The sequence below is a fragment of the Lathyrus oleraceus genome, chromosome 6, assembly GCF_024323335.1.
Source record: "Lathyrus oleraceus cultivar Zhongwan6 chromosome 6, CAAS_Psat_ZW6_1.0, whole genome shotgun sequence".
Taxonomy (NCBI): Eukaryota; Viridiplantae; Streptophyta; class Magnoliopsida; order Fabales; family Fabaceae; genus Lathyrus; species Lathyrus oleraceus.
The window spans coordinates 14,228,816-14,242,162 of record NC_066584.1 but is presented as its reverse complement, the minus strand read 5'-3'; positions in this window follow the sequence as shown (position 1 = coordinate 14,242,162).

Sequence of the window (13,347 nt, the reverse complement as noted above, 5' to 3'; positions counted from 1 at the left end):
ACAAAGGGATCTCACTCCTTCTAAAACCTTTTCAACACACAAAAATTATCACATTGTTAATCACAGAGGATCCCAACGACAAGTACATGAAACGACTATCAACCATCCAATTCTAACAAATAGAGAATTCTTTATTTCCCTTTCTCTCTATATATATAAAAAGGCGCCAAATTGAGGTGACAAAATCCAAATTCAATTTTACTACACTCTTCTTCCTCACATACTGACTTAAGCGTTAGAGTGTTAATCTTGCAGGGTCCCCACTCACCGCACCTAAAACCTTAATTTGTCATCACCGTTTCTCAGTTTTTTTTTGTTTCTTAATGGAACAGTGTTGCCGTATGTGGGAATCAACTTCTGATTCCTACTATTCCCATAATTTCACATTTGCTCTTTGATTTATCAATTTGTAACCTCTTCGAGTTGCTGAATCAAGAGCATTCTTAATCAAACACGAGAATTCATTGTGTTTCGATTCGATTAGTCATCATTTCAACTTCGATTCTTCAAATTTCCAAATTTCTAATTTCGACTAGAGCTAATCGATCAGTTGTCATGCACGAAGTTGTTGTTGTTGTTGCTTTAGCAGCGAACAACAAACCACATCTACCTCCTCCGCATGGCATCTCAAATCTTAAAACGACGATTCTATTAAATCTTAAGGTGTGAAAAACACAAGAAATGGGTGTTTGAATTGGGTTTTACAAGCAAAAGTTTTTTCCAAAACAAGAACACCACTAACAAGTTAATAACAAAGAGATAAAAACACAAGTATTTTTATCTTGGTCCGCTTGAAACTCAAAGCTACTCCAGTCCACCCGCCAAAGTGATTTTGCGTTATACACCAGAACTTAATCCACTATAATCAACAAATTAAAATAATCACAAAGGATAACCTTATTTGTCTTCTCAAGGATCCAACTATACCCTAGTCTCCTTAAGGACTCACAAAAAATGACCTTCTTTGTCTTCTCAAGGATAACCTCCTCAAGGAATCAAACAAATTGTTTGAATAATATTTTGTGTTTTAGAAGTTGCTTCTATACAAACAGATTTTACACGAATGAATAACAAACACTTAAAGAAAAAAGTTGTGTACAAACAAATGATAGCTTTTCATAAAGAAATAAACTTGTCAAAATATTGTGTCACCGACGCTTTCTTCAAGTCTCTAAGTCCCACTTATATAACATAAGAAGAAGACTGTTGGAGGGCAAAAAAGGAAAATCTCATAGACCGACTATCCACTATTGGATGGGAGAGGAGTGATACTGCATAATGTTCTTCGCCCATAAAATCAGTGATAGGTGCGATGTATAGTATTGTTCTTGCCCATGAAATCAGGTAGTGGAAATGATGTTTGTTTTGTACTATATACTGTTTTATCACGTTCCCATTTAATTTTATCTTTAAGTTCATTGGCTTCTGATGAAAGTTGATGAAGCATGAAATGAAGAAACATGAAGGTGGATTCAAAAACTTCAAAATCTTTGGTTAGAACCTTGACATTGTCAACAATCTGGCTTGAGATCTTCAGTATCTTTTGAACCTCCAGAGTCTTAAGAATCTACAGTCAGAACCTTGATAACCTCAATTGTCTGGTTTGAGATCTTCAAAATCTTCAGCTACGTAACACAACTTCAGAAGCTTGCCATTCTTCAAAAGTTTGGTGATCAGAGTCACGTCCAGAAGCACGAACTGAGAGAACATTGCAGCAACAACATAATGTCTCCTCAGAAGCTTCTTAAGAGTGAATCAACACAGAAGCAGGAAGATCATTGTAGCAACAATATTGAATATCTTTTAGAACTTCTAATAGTTTGCGCATAAGCGAATTTGGAACACATCATTCAGAAATTGATGACGTTGCATGTCATATATATTCAGAATCAGAATTGGCTGTTAAAGTTACATAATAACAAACCGTTACGGTACCAAAATTGTTCCCACACAAATACAAAATTGTTATCATTAAAACCCAAGGTATAGATGTATAACCAAATCTTGTTCTAACAATCTCCCCCTCTTTGATGATGACAAAACATGTATTTTAATGAATAATTTTGTATAGGGTGATCATAGAAGAATACATCTTACAGAAGCACAAAAGCCCCCTTGAGATGTATAATCCTAAAAAAATAAAATCAGAATGAAATAACACTTTCCTAATTAACCTTTTTGAAGTACCAAGAGTAAATTTTCAATTAGAATCTGGTTTATCTTTAGAAGTTGATAGATGTTGTCCAAAGCACTGAGTTGTTAACATCAATATTCTGATAAGCTTCACTTCAAAATCTTTCTTGAGTTCTTTTGAAGACGCGTTAGAGTTGGTTATCTTCTAAAGAAACTTGAATTTCAAGTCTGATTACTATAGATGGAACTCTTCCTTATAGATGGATGTCAATGGCACGGTTTTCCAGAAAGAAATTTCAGAAGTACTTTGATGCTAAGTACTTAATGTTCTAGGTTTAGAACATGAATATTAGTTCCTTGAATCTGATTCTCAATCACTAACATGAAGGTTGTACATGCTCAGATAGAAGACCATTTCATCAGAAACTGATAACTTATATTCTGATCTTTGAAACTTCATAAGAACTTCTGATGTTTGATTATAAACATTCTGATTCTTGAAATGTAACTCTGTAAATCATTTAACAAACTATTATTCAAAGTAGTTATTATCATAAAACATTAATCAATGTTTGGGTTCTTACTTAAGAAATTTAGGCATATCAAAATAACTACGAATCTTCCCCTTAGTTATGTTTCTCCTCGTTTGTCATCAATCAAAAAAACATAGACAAATAATAAAAGAAATATGGAAATAAATAAAAATGTAATTTTCATAGATTATGCCAAAAGGCAGAAAAAATATACATAGCATTAAAAATACGGAAATACAAAGAACCACACTAGAAATGCAGAAAGTACTGTATCAAGCATATAGGGCACACACACACACACTTAGATAAAAAGCACACACACATGCAAAGACATTATTGAAAATAACTAAGGGTTTTGGGAAGGAGGAGGAGGTTGTGAAATAGCTGGGTAGTCATCCGGAATATGTGAGGGATCTACCAAAGGATCAATATTATCTTTAAGATAGATCTCCATGTAGTATGATAAAACTTATGGTGGAACGATATTTGTGAAGATAGGATAGTTATCCTACAAAATATTACTACCCCCGATTTCTTCTTTGAATGGAGGAGTGCTTTCAATAGAGACAGATCTAGGAGAAGATCTAGGTTCAGCTAGTTGCATAGAGGGTTGTTTTAGTTTGAAGATTAGAAGTGTGTGAATAATGTGTGTGTAGTGTAAAAATGTGAATGAAATGGGGTTTTCTATAAAAAAAATTGCAATAATGACAAGATGGAAATACGCAGTCATATGGGGAAGTGTAAAAGTTTAACCTAATACCAAGAATTGTGAAACCCAATATATCACGCTATTATCATGCATGCTCAAAAAGTGGGACAACTGTCACCACTTAGAACCACGTGAAATCAAACGATATGACAACCATTTAATGCAACGACTGTTCAAAATCAGAAAGACATATCGATAAGATTGCTTCTAATTAGAACCTTTTTTATTCATGAAAACTTCCTTACTTAAAAAAATGTATGTTTCAGAGTCAACAAAAGCATTCTCAGAATCTAATATCGAGTTCTGAAGACTTAAACATTCTGAAATACATCTCTTCATTCTGGACATAAATCCATAAATAAGTTTTTCAAAATGAACACGAATCTATCTTCAGCAAGGGGTTTTGTAAATATATAAGCTCATTGATGGTTTGTATCAACAAATTTTAGATGAAAAATACCCTTATGAACATAGTTGCGTAAAAAGTGATGTTTATTTTCAATATGCTTAGCCCTAGAATGCAAGATAGGATTCTTAGATAAACAAATAACAGAAGTATTATCATAGAGAATATGAATGTTACTCTCAGATATCTGATAATCTTCCAACTGACTCTTCATTCAGAATATTTGAGTGTTGCATCTAGGAGCTGCAATATATTCAACTTCAGTTGTTGAAAGCGTAATTGTTGATTGTCTCTTGTTGGACCATGAGATCGAATTGTCTCCCAAAAATTGGCAACTTCTAGAAGTATTTTTCCTTTCTATTTTGTCTCCAGCATAGTCAGCATCACAATAACCTACTAATTTGTATTCACTTGATTTTATCTAAAACATACCAAGGTTAGCAGTACCTTTCATATGCCTAAAGATTCTCATAATAACAGTTAAGTGAGTTTCCATAGGATCTGATTGGAAGCAAGCACATAAGCAGACACTGAATAAAATATCAGGTATAGAAGCGGCTAGATACAATAGAAAACATATCATACCTTTGAATAACTTCTGATTTACCTTATTACTCACCTCTTCTTTCTCCAAAATACATGTAGGATGCACTGGAGTCTCTACTTGCTTACATTTTGATAAGTTCAACTTCTTTAAAAGTTCCTTTATATATTTGCTCTGATGAATGTATGTTCCTTCTGAACATTGATAAATTTGGATTCCCATAAAGAACTTGAGTTCTCCCATCAGACTAATTTAAAATTCTGCATGCATTGGCTTAGCAAATTTGCACAATGACGCATTGGCAGAACCAGAAATAATATCATTAACATAAATTTGCACAACCAGAATATCATTCTTAAAGATTTTGCAAAAGAGAGTTGTGTCCATTTTCCCTCTCGTAAAATTATTTTCCAAAAGGAAGTTGCTTAGTCTATCATACCAAGCTTTAGGAGCTTGCTTCAGACTATATAATGATTTTTTCAGTTTAAAAACAAAGATAAGATTTTGAGAACTTTAAAAACCAGGAGGCTGATGCACATATACTTCTTCAGAAATATATCCATTTAAGAAAGCACTATTAACATCCACCCGATAAAGGATGATGTTATGATTTACTACAAATGAAATTAAAAGACGAATAAACTTTAACCTGGCAACTGGAGCAAAGGTGTTTGTATAGTCTATACCTTCTTGCTAACTATAAGCTTGTGCTACCAACTGAGCCTTATTTATGACAACATCGCCTTTCTCATTGAGCTTGTTTTTGAAGACCCATCTGGTTCCAATGCCATGGAAACCCTTTGATTTCTGAACAAGATCCCAAACATTATTTATGGTGAATTGATTCAGTTCTTCTTAATTATCCATAATTCATTCATTATCCAGAAAAGCTTCATCAATAGATGTGGATTCTATCAAAGATATCAAACCTATAAGAGTCTCTTCAGAAGGTTTGAATGAAGATCTTGTTATGACTGAAGCATTTTTATCTCCTGGAATCAGTTCTTCATAATGAGAGGTTCTTGATCCACTCTTCTTCTGATGAGTTGGATAAATGATAGCTTCTAGTTGAGTTGTTTCTTCAGATTCTTTAGCTTTGCCTTCTGATTCTTTTTCTCCAGAATCAGTATCTTTGGATTCTTAAAGATGATCTTCAGATCTACAAGTTCTCAACTAGTTTTGACTTTTCAGGGTCAAGCTTATCATTGAATCTAACATGAATTGATTCCTCAACAATTCATGTTTATGTGTTAAAGACTTTTTAGCTTTTAGAGCGTTTAAAATATCCTAACAATAAACACTTTTGTGCTTTATAATCAAACTTGCCAAGATTCTCTTTAGTGTTCAACATAAAACATTCACATCCAAAAGGGTGAAAGTAAGAAATGTTGAACTTTTTATTCTTCCACAATTCATAAGGAGTCTTACCCATAATAGGTCTGATAGAAATCCTATTCTGAATATAACAAGCTGTGTTAACCGCTTTTGCCTAAAAATTCTTAGCCATATCAGTTTCTTTGATCATGGTGCGAGCCATTTCTTGCAAAGTCCTATTCTTCCTTTATACAACTCCATTTTGTCATGGAATTCTAGGACAAGAGCAATCATGGGAAATATCACTTGAATCAAAGAGATTTTCAAAATGTTTATTTTCAAATTCGCCACCATGATCACTTCTGAATTTGATTATTTTGTACTTCATTTTTGTTTGCATTAGTGAGCAGAAGGTAGAAAACAAAGAATGTGACTCATCCTTGTGTTTCAAGAACTTTACCCGTGTCCAATGACTATAGTCATCAATGATGACTAATCCATACTTATTTCCATTGACATAGGCAGTTTTAATGGTCCAAACAAATCAACATGCAGAAGTTCAAACGGTCTAGAGGTAGAAACAACAATTTTCAATTTGAAGGATGTTTTAGAAAACTTGCCTTTCTGACATGCTTCACAAAGAGCATTTGAAGTGAACTTTAGGTTGGGTGGACCTTTGACTAATCTAAGCTTATTTAGATGAGAAATCCTTCTCATGCTAACATGACCCAAACATATATGCCATACCCATTGCTCCTCATTAACACACATTAGACATTTTACATTTTGATCTTCAAGATCATAAATTATAATTTTATAAATGTTGTTCTTTCTCTTTTTGTTAAAAATGATTGTACCATCTTTCTAACTAACAGTCTTACAAGACTTTTGATTAAAATGATATCATAACCATTGTCGCTAAGTTGACTAATAGACAAAAGGTTATGCATCAAACCATCAACTAAAAGAACATTAGTAATAGAAGGAAGTTTACCGTTACCAATAGTTCTAGAGCCAATGATCTTTCCTTTCTGGTTTCCTCCCAAAACAACGAAGCCTTCAGGCTTAAGTTCCAAATCTTGGAACATAGACCTTATGCTCGTCATGTGTCGTGAGCATCCACTGTCCAAGTATCATGAGTGGTGTTTCAGCTGAGTTGCTAAGGATGTGTGCAACATAAATTATTTATCTTTAAGACCCACTTTCTGGGTCCTCTTATGTTAGTTTTCCCATAGTTTCTTACAACTTTTAGTCTTTTAGAAAAAGGATAATCATGGGGAATTTGTTCATGATACTTAGGTTTCAAAATTGCATTCTTATCCTTTGTATGTTTTTGTGTCTGTGTAGAAATATCAATCCCAATGGCAGTAGGCACGAAATGCCATATAGAGGTTTTGGTTTTACCTTCCGACTTTCGTCAGGTTTTATAGTTTCTATACAACCTAAATTTTTCTTTCCATTTTTGCTAACTCCATAGATCAAGGAAGCCATTTTTCTTTTATCTATGCTTTTAGCTAGAAAGTACTGGAATGCCTTTTCATATCTAATGACACAATCAATACCAGAAGCTTTTGAGACTATTTCCTAATCTAGTTTTGAAAATTTTCTTTTCAAAACAGAGTTGTTACTTTTGATCGCGACTTTATGAGTCGAATTTGGGGTACAAACTGCAAGTGCACAGTTCTATCGCGTAGTTTTAAAAGATATCGATCCCACAGGGACTTATGAATCGATATACCGTTATCTAAGGTTACTTCGTAAAGCTAAGGCGGATGATACTTTGATTGTTCGGGGGAAAAGTTGAAACTAAAATAAGATCTAGATTAAATATCAATTAAGCGGATATCGGTATGTAGTTCGTCGTAACTAGGGAATCAATTCTTCGTTGGTTTCCTGGTTTTAAAATAAATCTTTTCGGTAGATATTATTGATTAAAAGTCTTATCTCAAACTCTCACTCTGTTGAATAGACTATGATCTTATATTAACGTAGCTGTCACTTATTAGTTAAGTCCAAAATCACCTTTTGAAAACAACAGAATCTGTAGAAACTCTTTTTAAGAAAACACTAATCGCTTAAACACCCTCGTCTCAAACTCTCGCTCTGTTGACTTAGATTATATAATTAAATTCAAATGCTTAACTCTCGTCCTCACATTCAACCTTTAAAAATACTTTTTGAAAAAGATTAGAATTTAATTAACTCTAAAAATTGCTTTCGCCCTGATTTAGAATTAATGCTCAATTTACTATGTCCAGTTAAAAACTCAAACTCTCGTTCTATTGAATTTAACCTCTTTATGTCTTTTACTCTCGTACAAAAACTTTGTTATTAAACCTGTAAATTGAGACCATAAAAAGAGTGACTTTATTTTTAAACGTAATTTAACCAACTTAGTTTCGATTCCTTCATTCCGCTTACTTTACATACTGATACCTAAATAAATTAGCCAGACATGCTAAACAGATCTAAACAATCATTATGCTTAAATAAATTCATCTCAGGCAAATAATATAAGTAAACAATATAGCAGGGCATATATAAATTCAAACAATAATTAAAGAACCTGAGTAATTAATAGCAGTCTTGAACACTCCACCACAAACCGGTTGGATTTGTTCTTGAATTCTTCAATCGGACAGGAAAATAAAAATGAAGGAATAAAAATCTAGGATCTAAAGTAAGGTTGGATCTAGTAAAAAAGTACACAATAATTTCCGGTGTGGAAACTATTGTGTGAAAAAGTAATTAAGTGCTTGAAGGAATTGCTGGAAAAGAAAATAGGAATTGCAAATAAAAATAAAAACTGTAAAAACAATGTTGTAAAATATTGCTTGCACGGCTGGAAAAGAAAAATTGAACGAAGCAGAGAGACCGCGGCGAGAGAGCTAAAAGCAACTATTTATATTAGTATGCTTTGTAACGGTTTCCAAAAGTCCTTTCCGTAATATGGTCTTCACGTTCCAAGGGTCAAGCGTGATAGTAGGTTTCAACGTGGTCTGTTGCGTTCCTGAAGGCAAAAATATAGGAGAATGGTGTGACGTCCGTCACACCATGTGTTACGCTCGTAACACAAGTAGGCAGGGCGTGACGCTCGTCACACCTTGTATGACGCTCGTCACAGGCGCAGGGCCTGTGCTTTTGGGTTGGGCTTTGGCTTGGTGGATTTTGCTTCTTTTCACTTCTTTTTGCACCTCCTTTTCTTCCTTTTTCACTTGTGCTTCAAATAAACTACCTGAAATAGATAAGAGGAAAAATACCAAGTACTATCGAATAAAATGAAATAAATCGGAGCAAATAATAATATAATTTAATTAAATTGAGTCCAAAAATGTGATATAATTTCATGTTATCAAACTCCCCCATACTTAGACCTTTGCTTGTCCTCAAGCAAAATACAGTATAGAAAAATTTAGCCAGATGAAATTTCAAAACACACATCAATTCGTACTAGGTTGCAAGTAGATTTTGTTTAGGAGTAACTTGAGTTTAATCTTGACATCAGCAACTGCCGTTACAACCTCAGATAACCTCACCTTATGCAAACCAGTTCGAGTCACTGCTATTATAACTAACCTAGTTCTTTTACTCTTATTTCACCCGTTTTCATTCTAGCGAAATCACATTAAGCCCTTTATCGTTTCGCGCACATAGTGGAGTGACCGGTTAGTGATTCTGATCCCCTTTTTATCTAGAAGTTCTGGTACATTAGTCGGATAACTTCGTTATTTGGTCCATTGCAAATTGCGGGGGATCGGACCGTAGTCCGTCCTACCAAGTTCAGCACCAGATACCTGCTGAACCAACTCATAATGGATCTTTCGTATTATGTTTTTGTATGATCTGCAACCTTTAGATTAAATGATCTGGTAAGGATCACCTAACTTAGTTAGTGCATTTCCTGATATATATATATATATATATATATATATATATATATATATATATATATATATATATATATATATATATATATATATTATTTTTTATTTTGGGAATCATTCACTTATATTCATCAGTCCTCCACGTAGTTTGCTATTAAGATGGTGCTGACTTCTTGTATAAACTACTCGGGATTACTATAAAGTTAAAAGTCCAGGGACTTGTATAACAGGTACCTTTCTGATCTAACATGTTGAGGTTTGTTTAGAGTGTTGGGGCGGTAATAATTTTTTTGTCTTAATTTTTCTCAAGTTTGATGAAATAGGCAACCTTTATACTTACTGAGTGTGTTGAATTTTTGTTATGGCTCATGAAAATTTGAGGGAATAGATAATAGAAATTTCTCACACTAGGGACTTAATTTAGAATAAATCTATATTAAGTGTTTTTTTCTTTTTCATAAATAATAGAAAGGGAAATAACATTGAAAGGAAAGATAACATACTTGAAAAGGGGAAGTTTAAAGAACAAGGTTTTCCCCCCCACACTTAAATGAAACATTGTCCCCAATGTTTCGGAGAAAACAAAAGAAATACAAAAAGAGAAAAAAAAAGAGGAAGAAACTAGAGTCAATGTTGCCTTTCGCCTCTTGTTCTTGGACCTGGTGATCTTTGATGGACTTCCAAATCATCAAACCTGTTGAGCAACTGAGCGAACCGCTGATCGCTGATTGCATTCCTTGCTTCCTGTTGTTGCTGCATCTGGCGCATCATCTGCATCACTTCGAGATTCTGCGCTTGCATACCATCAATAACATCCATGATGTCGTCGTTGGTTGCTGGCCTTCTTCGTCGACGACGTCGTGAGGATGGACCAGTTGCATTATCGGAAGGGTTGAGCGGGACTGATTGTTGTGCAGGAACTTGATCACCCTGCTCCATTTCGGCGAACTCGTCTGAAGGCGGGTTGGCTTGTGTAGGTTCGGTGGCTTCGGGAGCATTCAGATCATAGATGTGGGGGTTGTGATTGGTGACATCTGTTAGGGCAATGTTTGGTAGGACAACACTTGGGACTTCCTGGTTATTCACCATAAGGTAATACCCTCCGCCTACTCTGTTTTTGATTAGACGGCTGGACCGACAGTAACTTATATCCATAAATAAGGGAGGTAAAGATTCTAAATTTTGTAGTCGGTCCCCTAGGTTTAAGCCAAGTGCTATGGTGGTTATTAATCTGCCTATTACAAAAGGTTGACGGCCTTTAGCACATAGGGTGCGGATGTGATGAAATAGGAAGGAGGCAGCATTTACCTGAGTATCGCTTTCAAAGACGCATTGGAGGAAGAATAATTCCTTGGCGTTTACTTTGCTGTTGTTCGGTCTTCCAAAAACTGTGTTTTGCAGGATGCGGATAAAGTACCAGATGGTTGGGTTATGTATATGGGAAGCAAGGAGAACATCCCAGTTGTTGGTTTCTACACCGGATATTTTCCTAAAGAGGTCGAAGGCGTGTATGTGCCACGGGGAGTTCGGAGGTATCCTAGGGTGGACTTGACCTTCTACGGGGAACTGTAGCATGGTACTCAATTGGTTTTGGGATAGGGAGTACTCGGTGTTGAACAAACGGAAGGTTGCGGTACCGGTTAAGTACTCGTCGTCATCGGTGGGTGTGTTGTACGAATAGGAACTTAAAAATTCTAAGGTTAGGGATGGATAGGTAGGTTGATTGTGAGTGCACAGAAAGGTTAAACCAGCAAGGCGGAGCATCCATTCTATTCCTTGAAGTAATCCTAATTGTTGTAAACAAGTTAAATCAGGGTACCTGGTGGATTGGACGCCTCGCTGTTGGAAACGTTCGAATTGCTCCCTTTGATAATTATCATCTTCGGATCGGAAGGTGATATTTCCGAAAGCTTGGTTGCCCGCCATATCGATAAGTGGTTTGAAAGAAGTAAAGGTAATAGGAAGAAATGTAGTTTATAGAATGATTTGTGGTGTATGAAGAAAGGTATGGTGGGTTTTTATAGGAAAAATTTGGAAGTTGGAAAGGGAGTGGTTGAAAAGTGAATAAATGTGGGTAAATGTGAATAAATGGGGAAGGTAAAAAGGTGAAGTGGTGTAACGGTCGGGTCTCTAACGGTTGGTAATGTTCACATAGCCAGACGGTGTCACGCTCGTGACAGGGGCGTTACGGGCGTCACAAGCACTTGGTGTGACGACCGTGATAGCGTGTGTGACGCTCGTCACACGGTAAGCTGCAACGGTCACTACTTGCGTTCTTCATAATGATTTATAGTAATATATTTTTATTATTTTGTTTTGCTTCAGTTTATTTTATTCTGCTATTGTGATATTTTTTAGATTGCCTTGCATACCATTCTACTACCATAATATTGCATAAATATATTTTTTCTAAAAAGTTATGTAAGTAGCATACAGTAGAGAGCATTATTGCTAGATATTGCATAAGCCATAGTAAAGTAAACTAATTCAATAGCTTCATAAAATAATCATAATGTAACATTGGAAGGCAAAAGTAAACATGCGAAAGAAAAACAAATACTAACATAATTTGAAACAACATTAATGAACAATCTAACTAAAACTAAATGACTAAGAAAAACAACTTCTATCCCTCCGCACGATCTCTGGCCGGATGAGCAAAGAAGTTAACATGATTTAGCAACTCGTGGAATTGAGTTGTCATAGTGCTCATGTATCCCAAAAATTCTTGTCCCATATTAGTTAGCTCTTCTCTGAGGGCGTCCTGTTCTGACATCAAGGCTTGAATGATGGTGTTATAATTATCTCCGGGCATATGATGTCTAGGATCAGGTATTGCCGACTCTTCGGTCGGGACAGGTTGAGGAGGAGGGTCGATATCATAATAACCAGATGGTGTCTGAGGGTCAGATTCAGCAAAAGGGACCTGGTCATCACAAATCTCATAGTCCTGGATGGATTTAGTGGATCTAGCAGGAGAGGGTGTTCCGTTCAGGTTGTAGAGCCAGTTACTACGGTTATGAACACTAGTCCTCGGACTAGGCAAGGTGAATAGGAAAAGAACTTGGTTGTTAATTATAAGCTCAAACTCTTCAGATCCTAGGTTTGCTATAAACATAGTGTTGAAGAGGAAGGGTATACTCATAGTCGCAATGCCACAAAAAGGGCTTAAGTCAAGCATAGGCTGACGTAATCCGATAGCATTACCAATCATGGTTATTAAACCGCCTATTTGAATTGGTGCTCGTTCATCTTGGATAAGGTGGTCAAAGTTTGCCAACATAAAAGTGGCACCGTTTACTGGACGGTTCTGGGAAGCACAAAATATGATGAAGAGTTCATCACGTGAAACTGAGGTACTATTTGACTTCTTCCCGAAAAGGGTGTGGGCTAGGATCTTATGGAAATAACGAAAGGTCGGGTTATGTATGTTTCCGGAAAGAAACTCATGTTCCTCAGGATCGTCATTTTCAGTCAAGCTTCTCCAAAAATGTTCAAGTTCTCTATATTCAAAAAGGTCTTCTTGGCTCACTGCGAATGTATCAAGGGAGGTAGGGAAACCTAAAAGGTTGGTAAAGTCTCGGATGTTAAATTGATACTCCATGTTGAACATTCTGAACTGAATGAAACCTCTGCTTATTCTTTTTCCATGGTTGGGTAGATAGATCAGAGAACTAAGGAATTCTAGAGTCAGTCTCCGATAAGTGACGAATTGTCTACGGATAGGAGTGGTTTCCCATCCTATCTGACTCAGCAAATACAGGACACTCTCTCTTAGTCCAAGGGCAGTCATTGCCCAGTCATCAGCATACAAACTAGGTAGC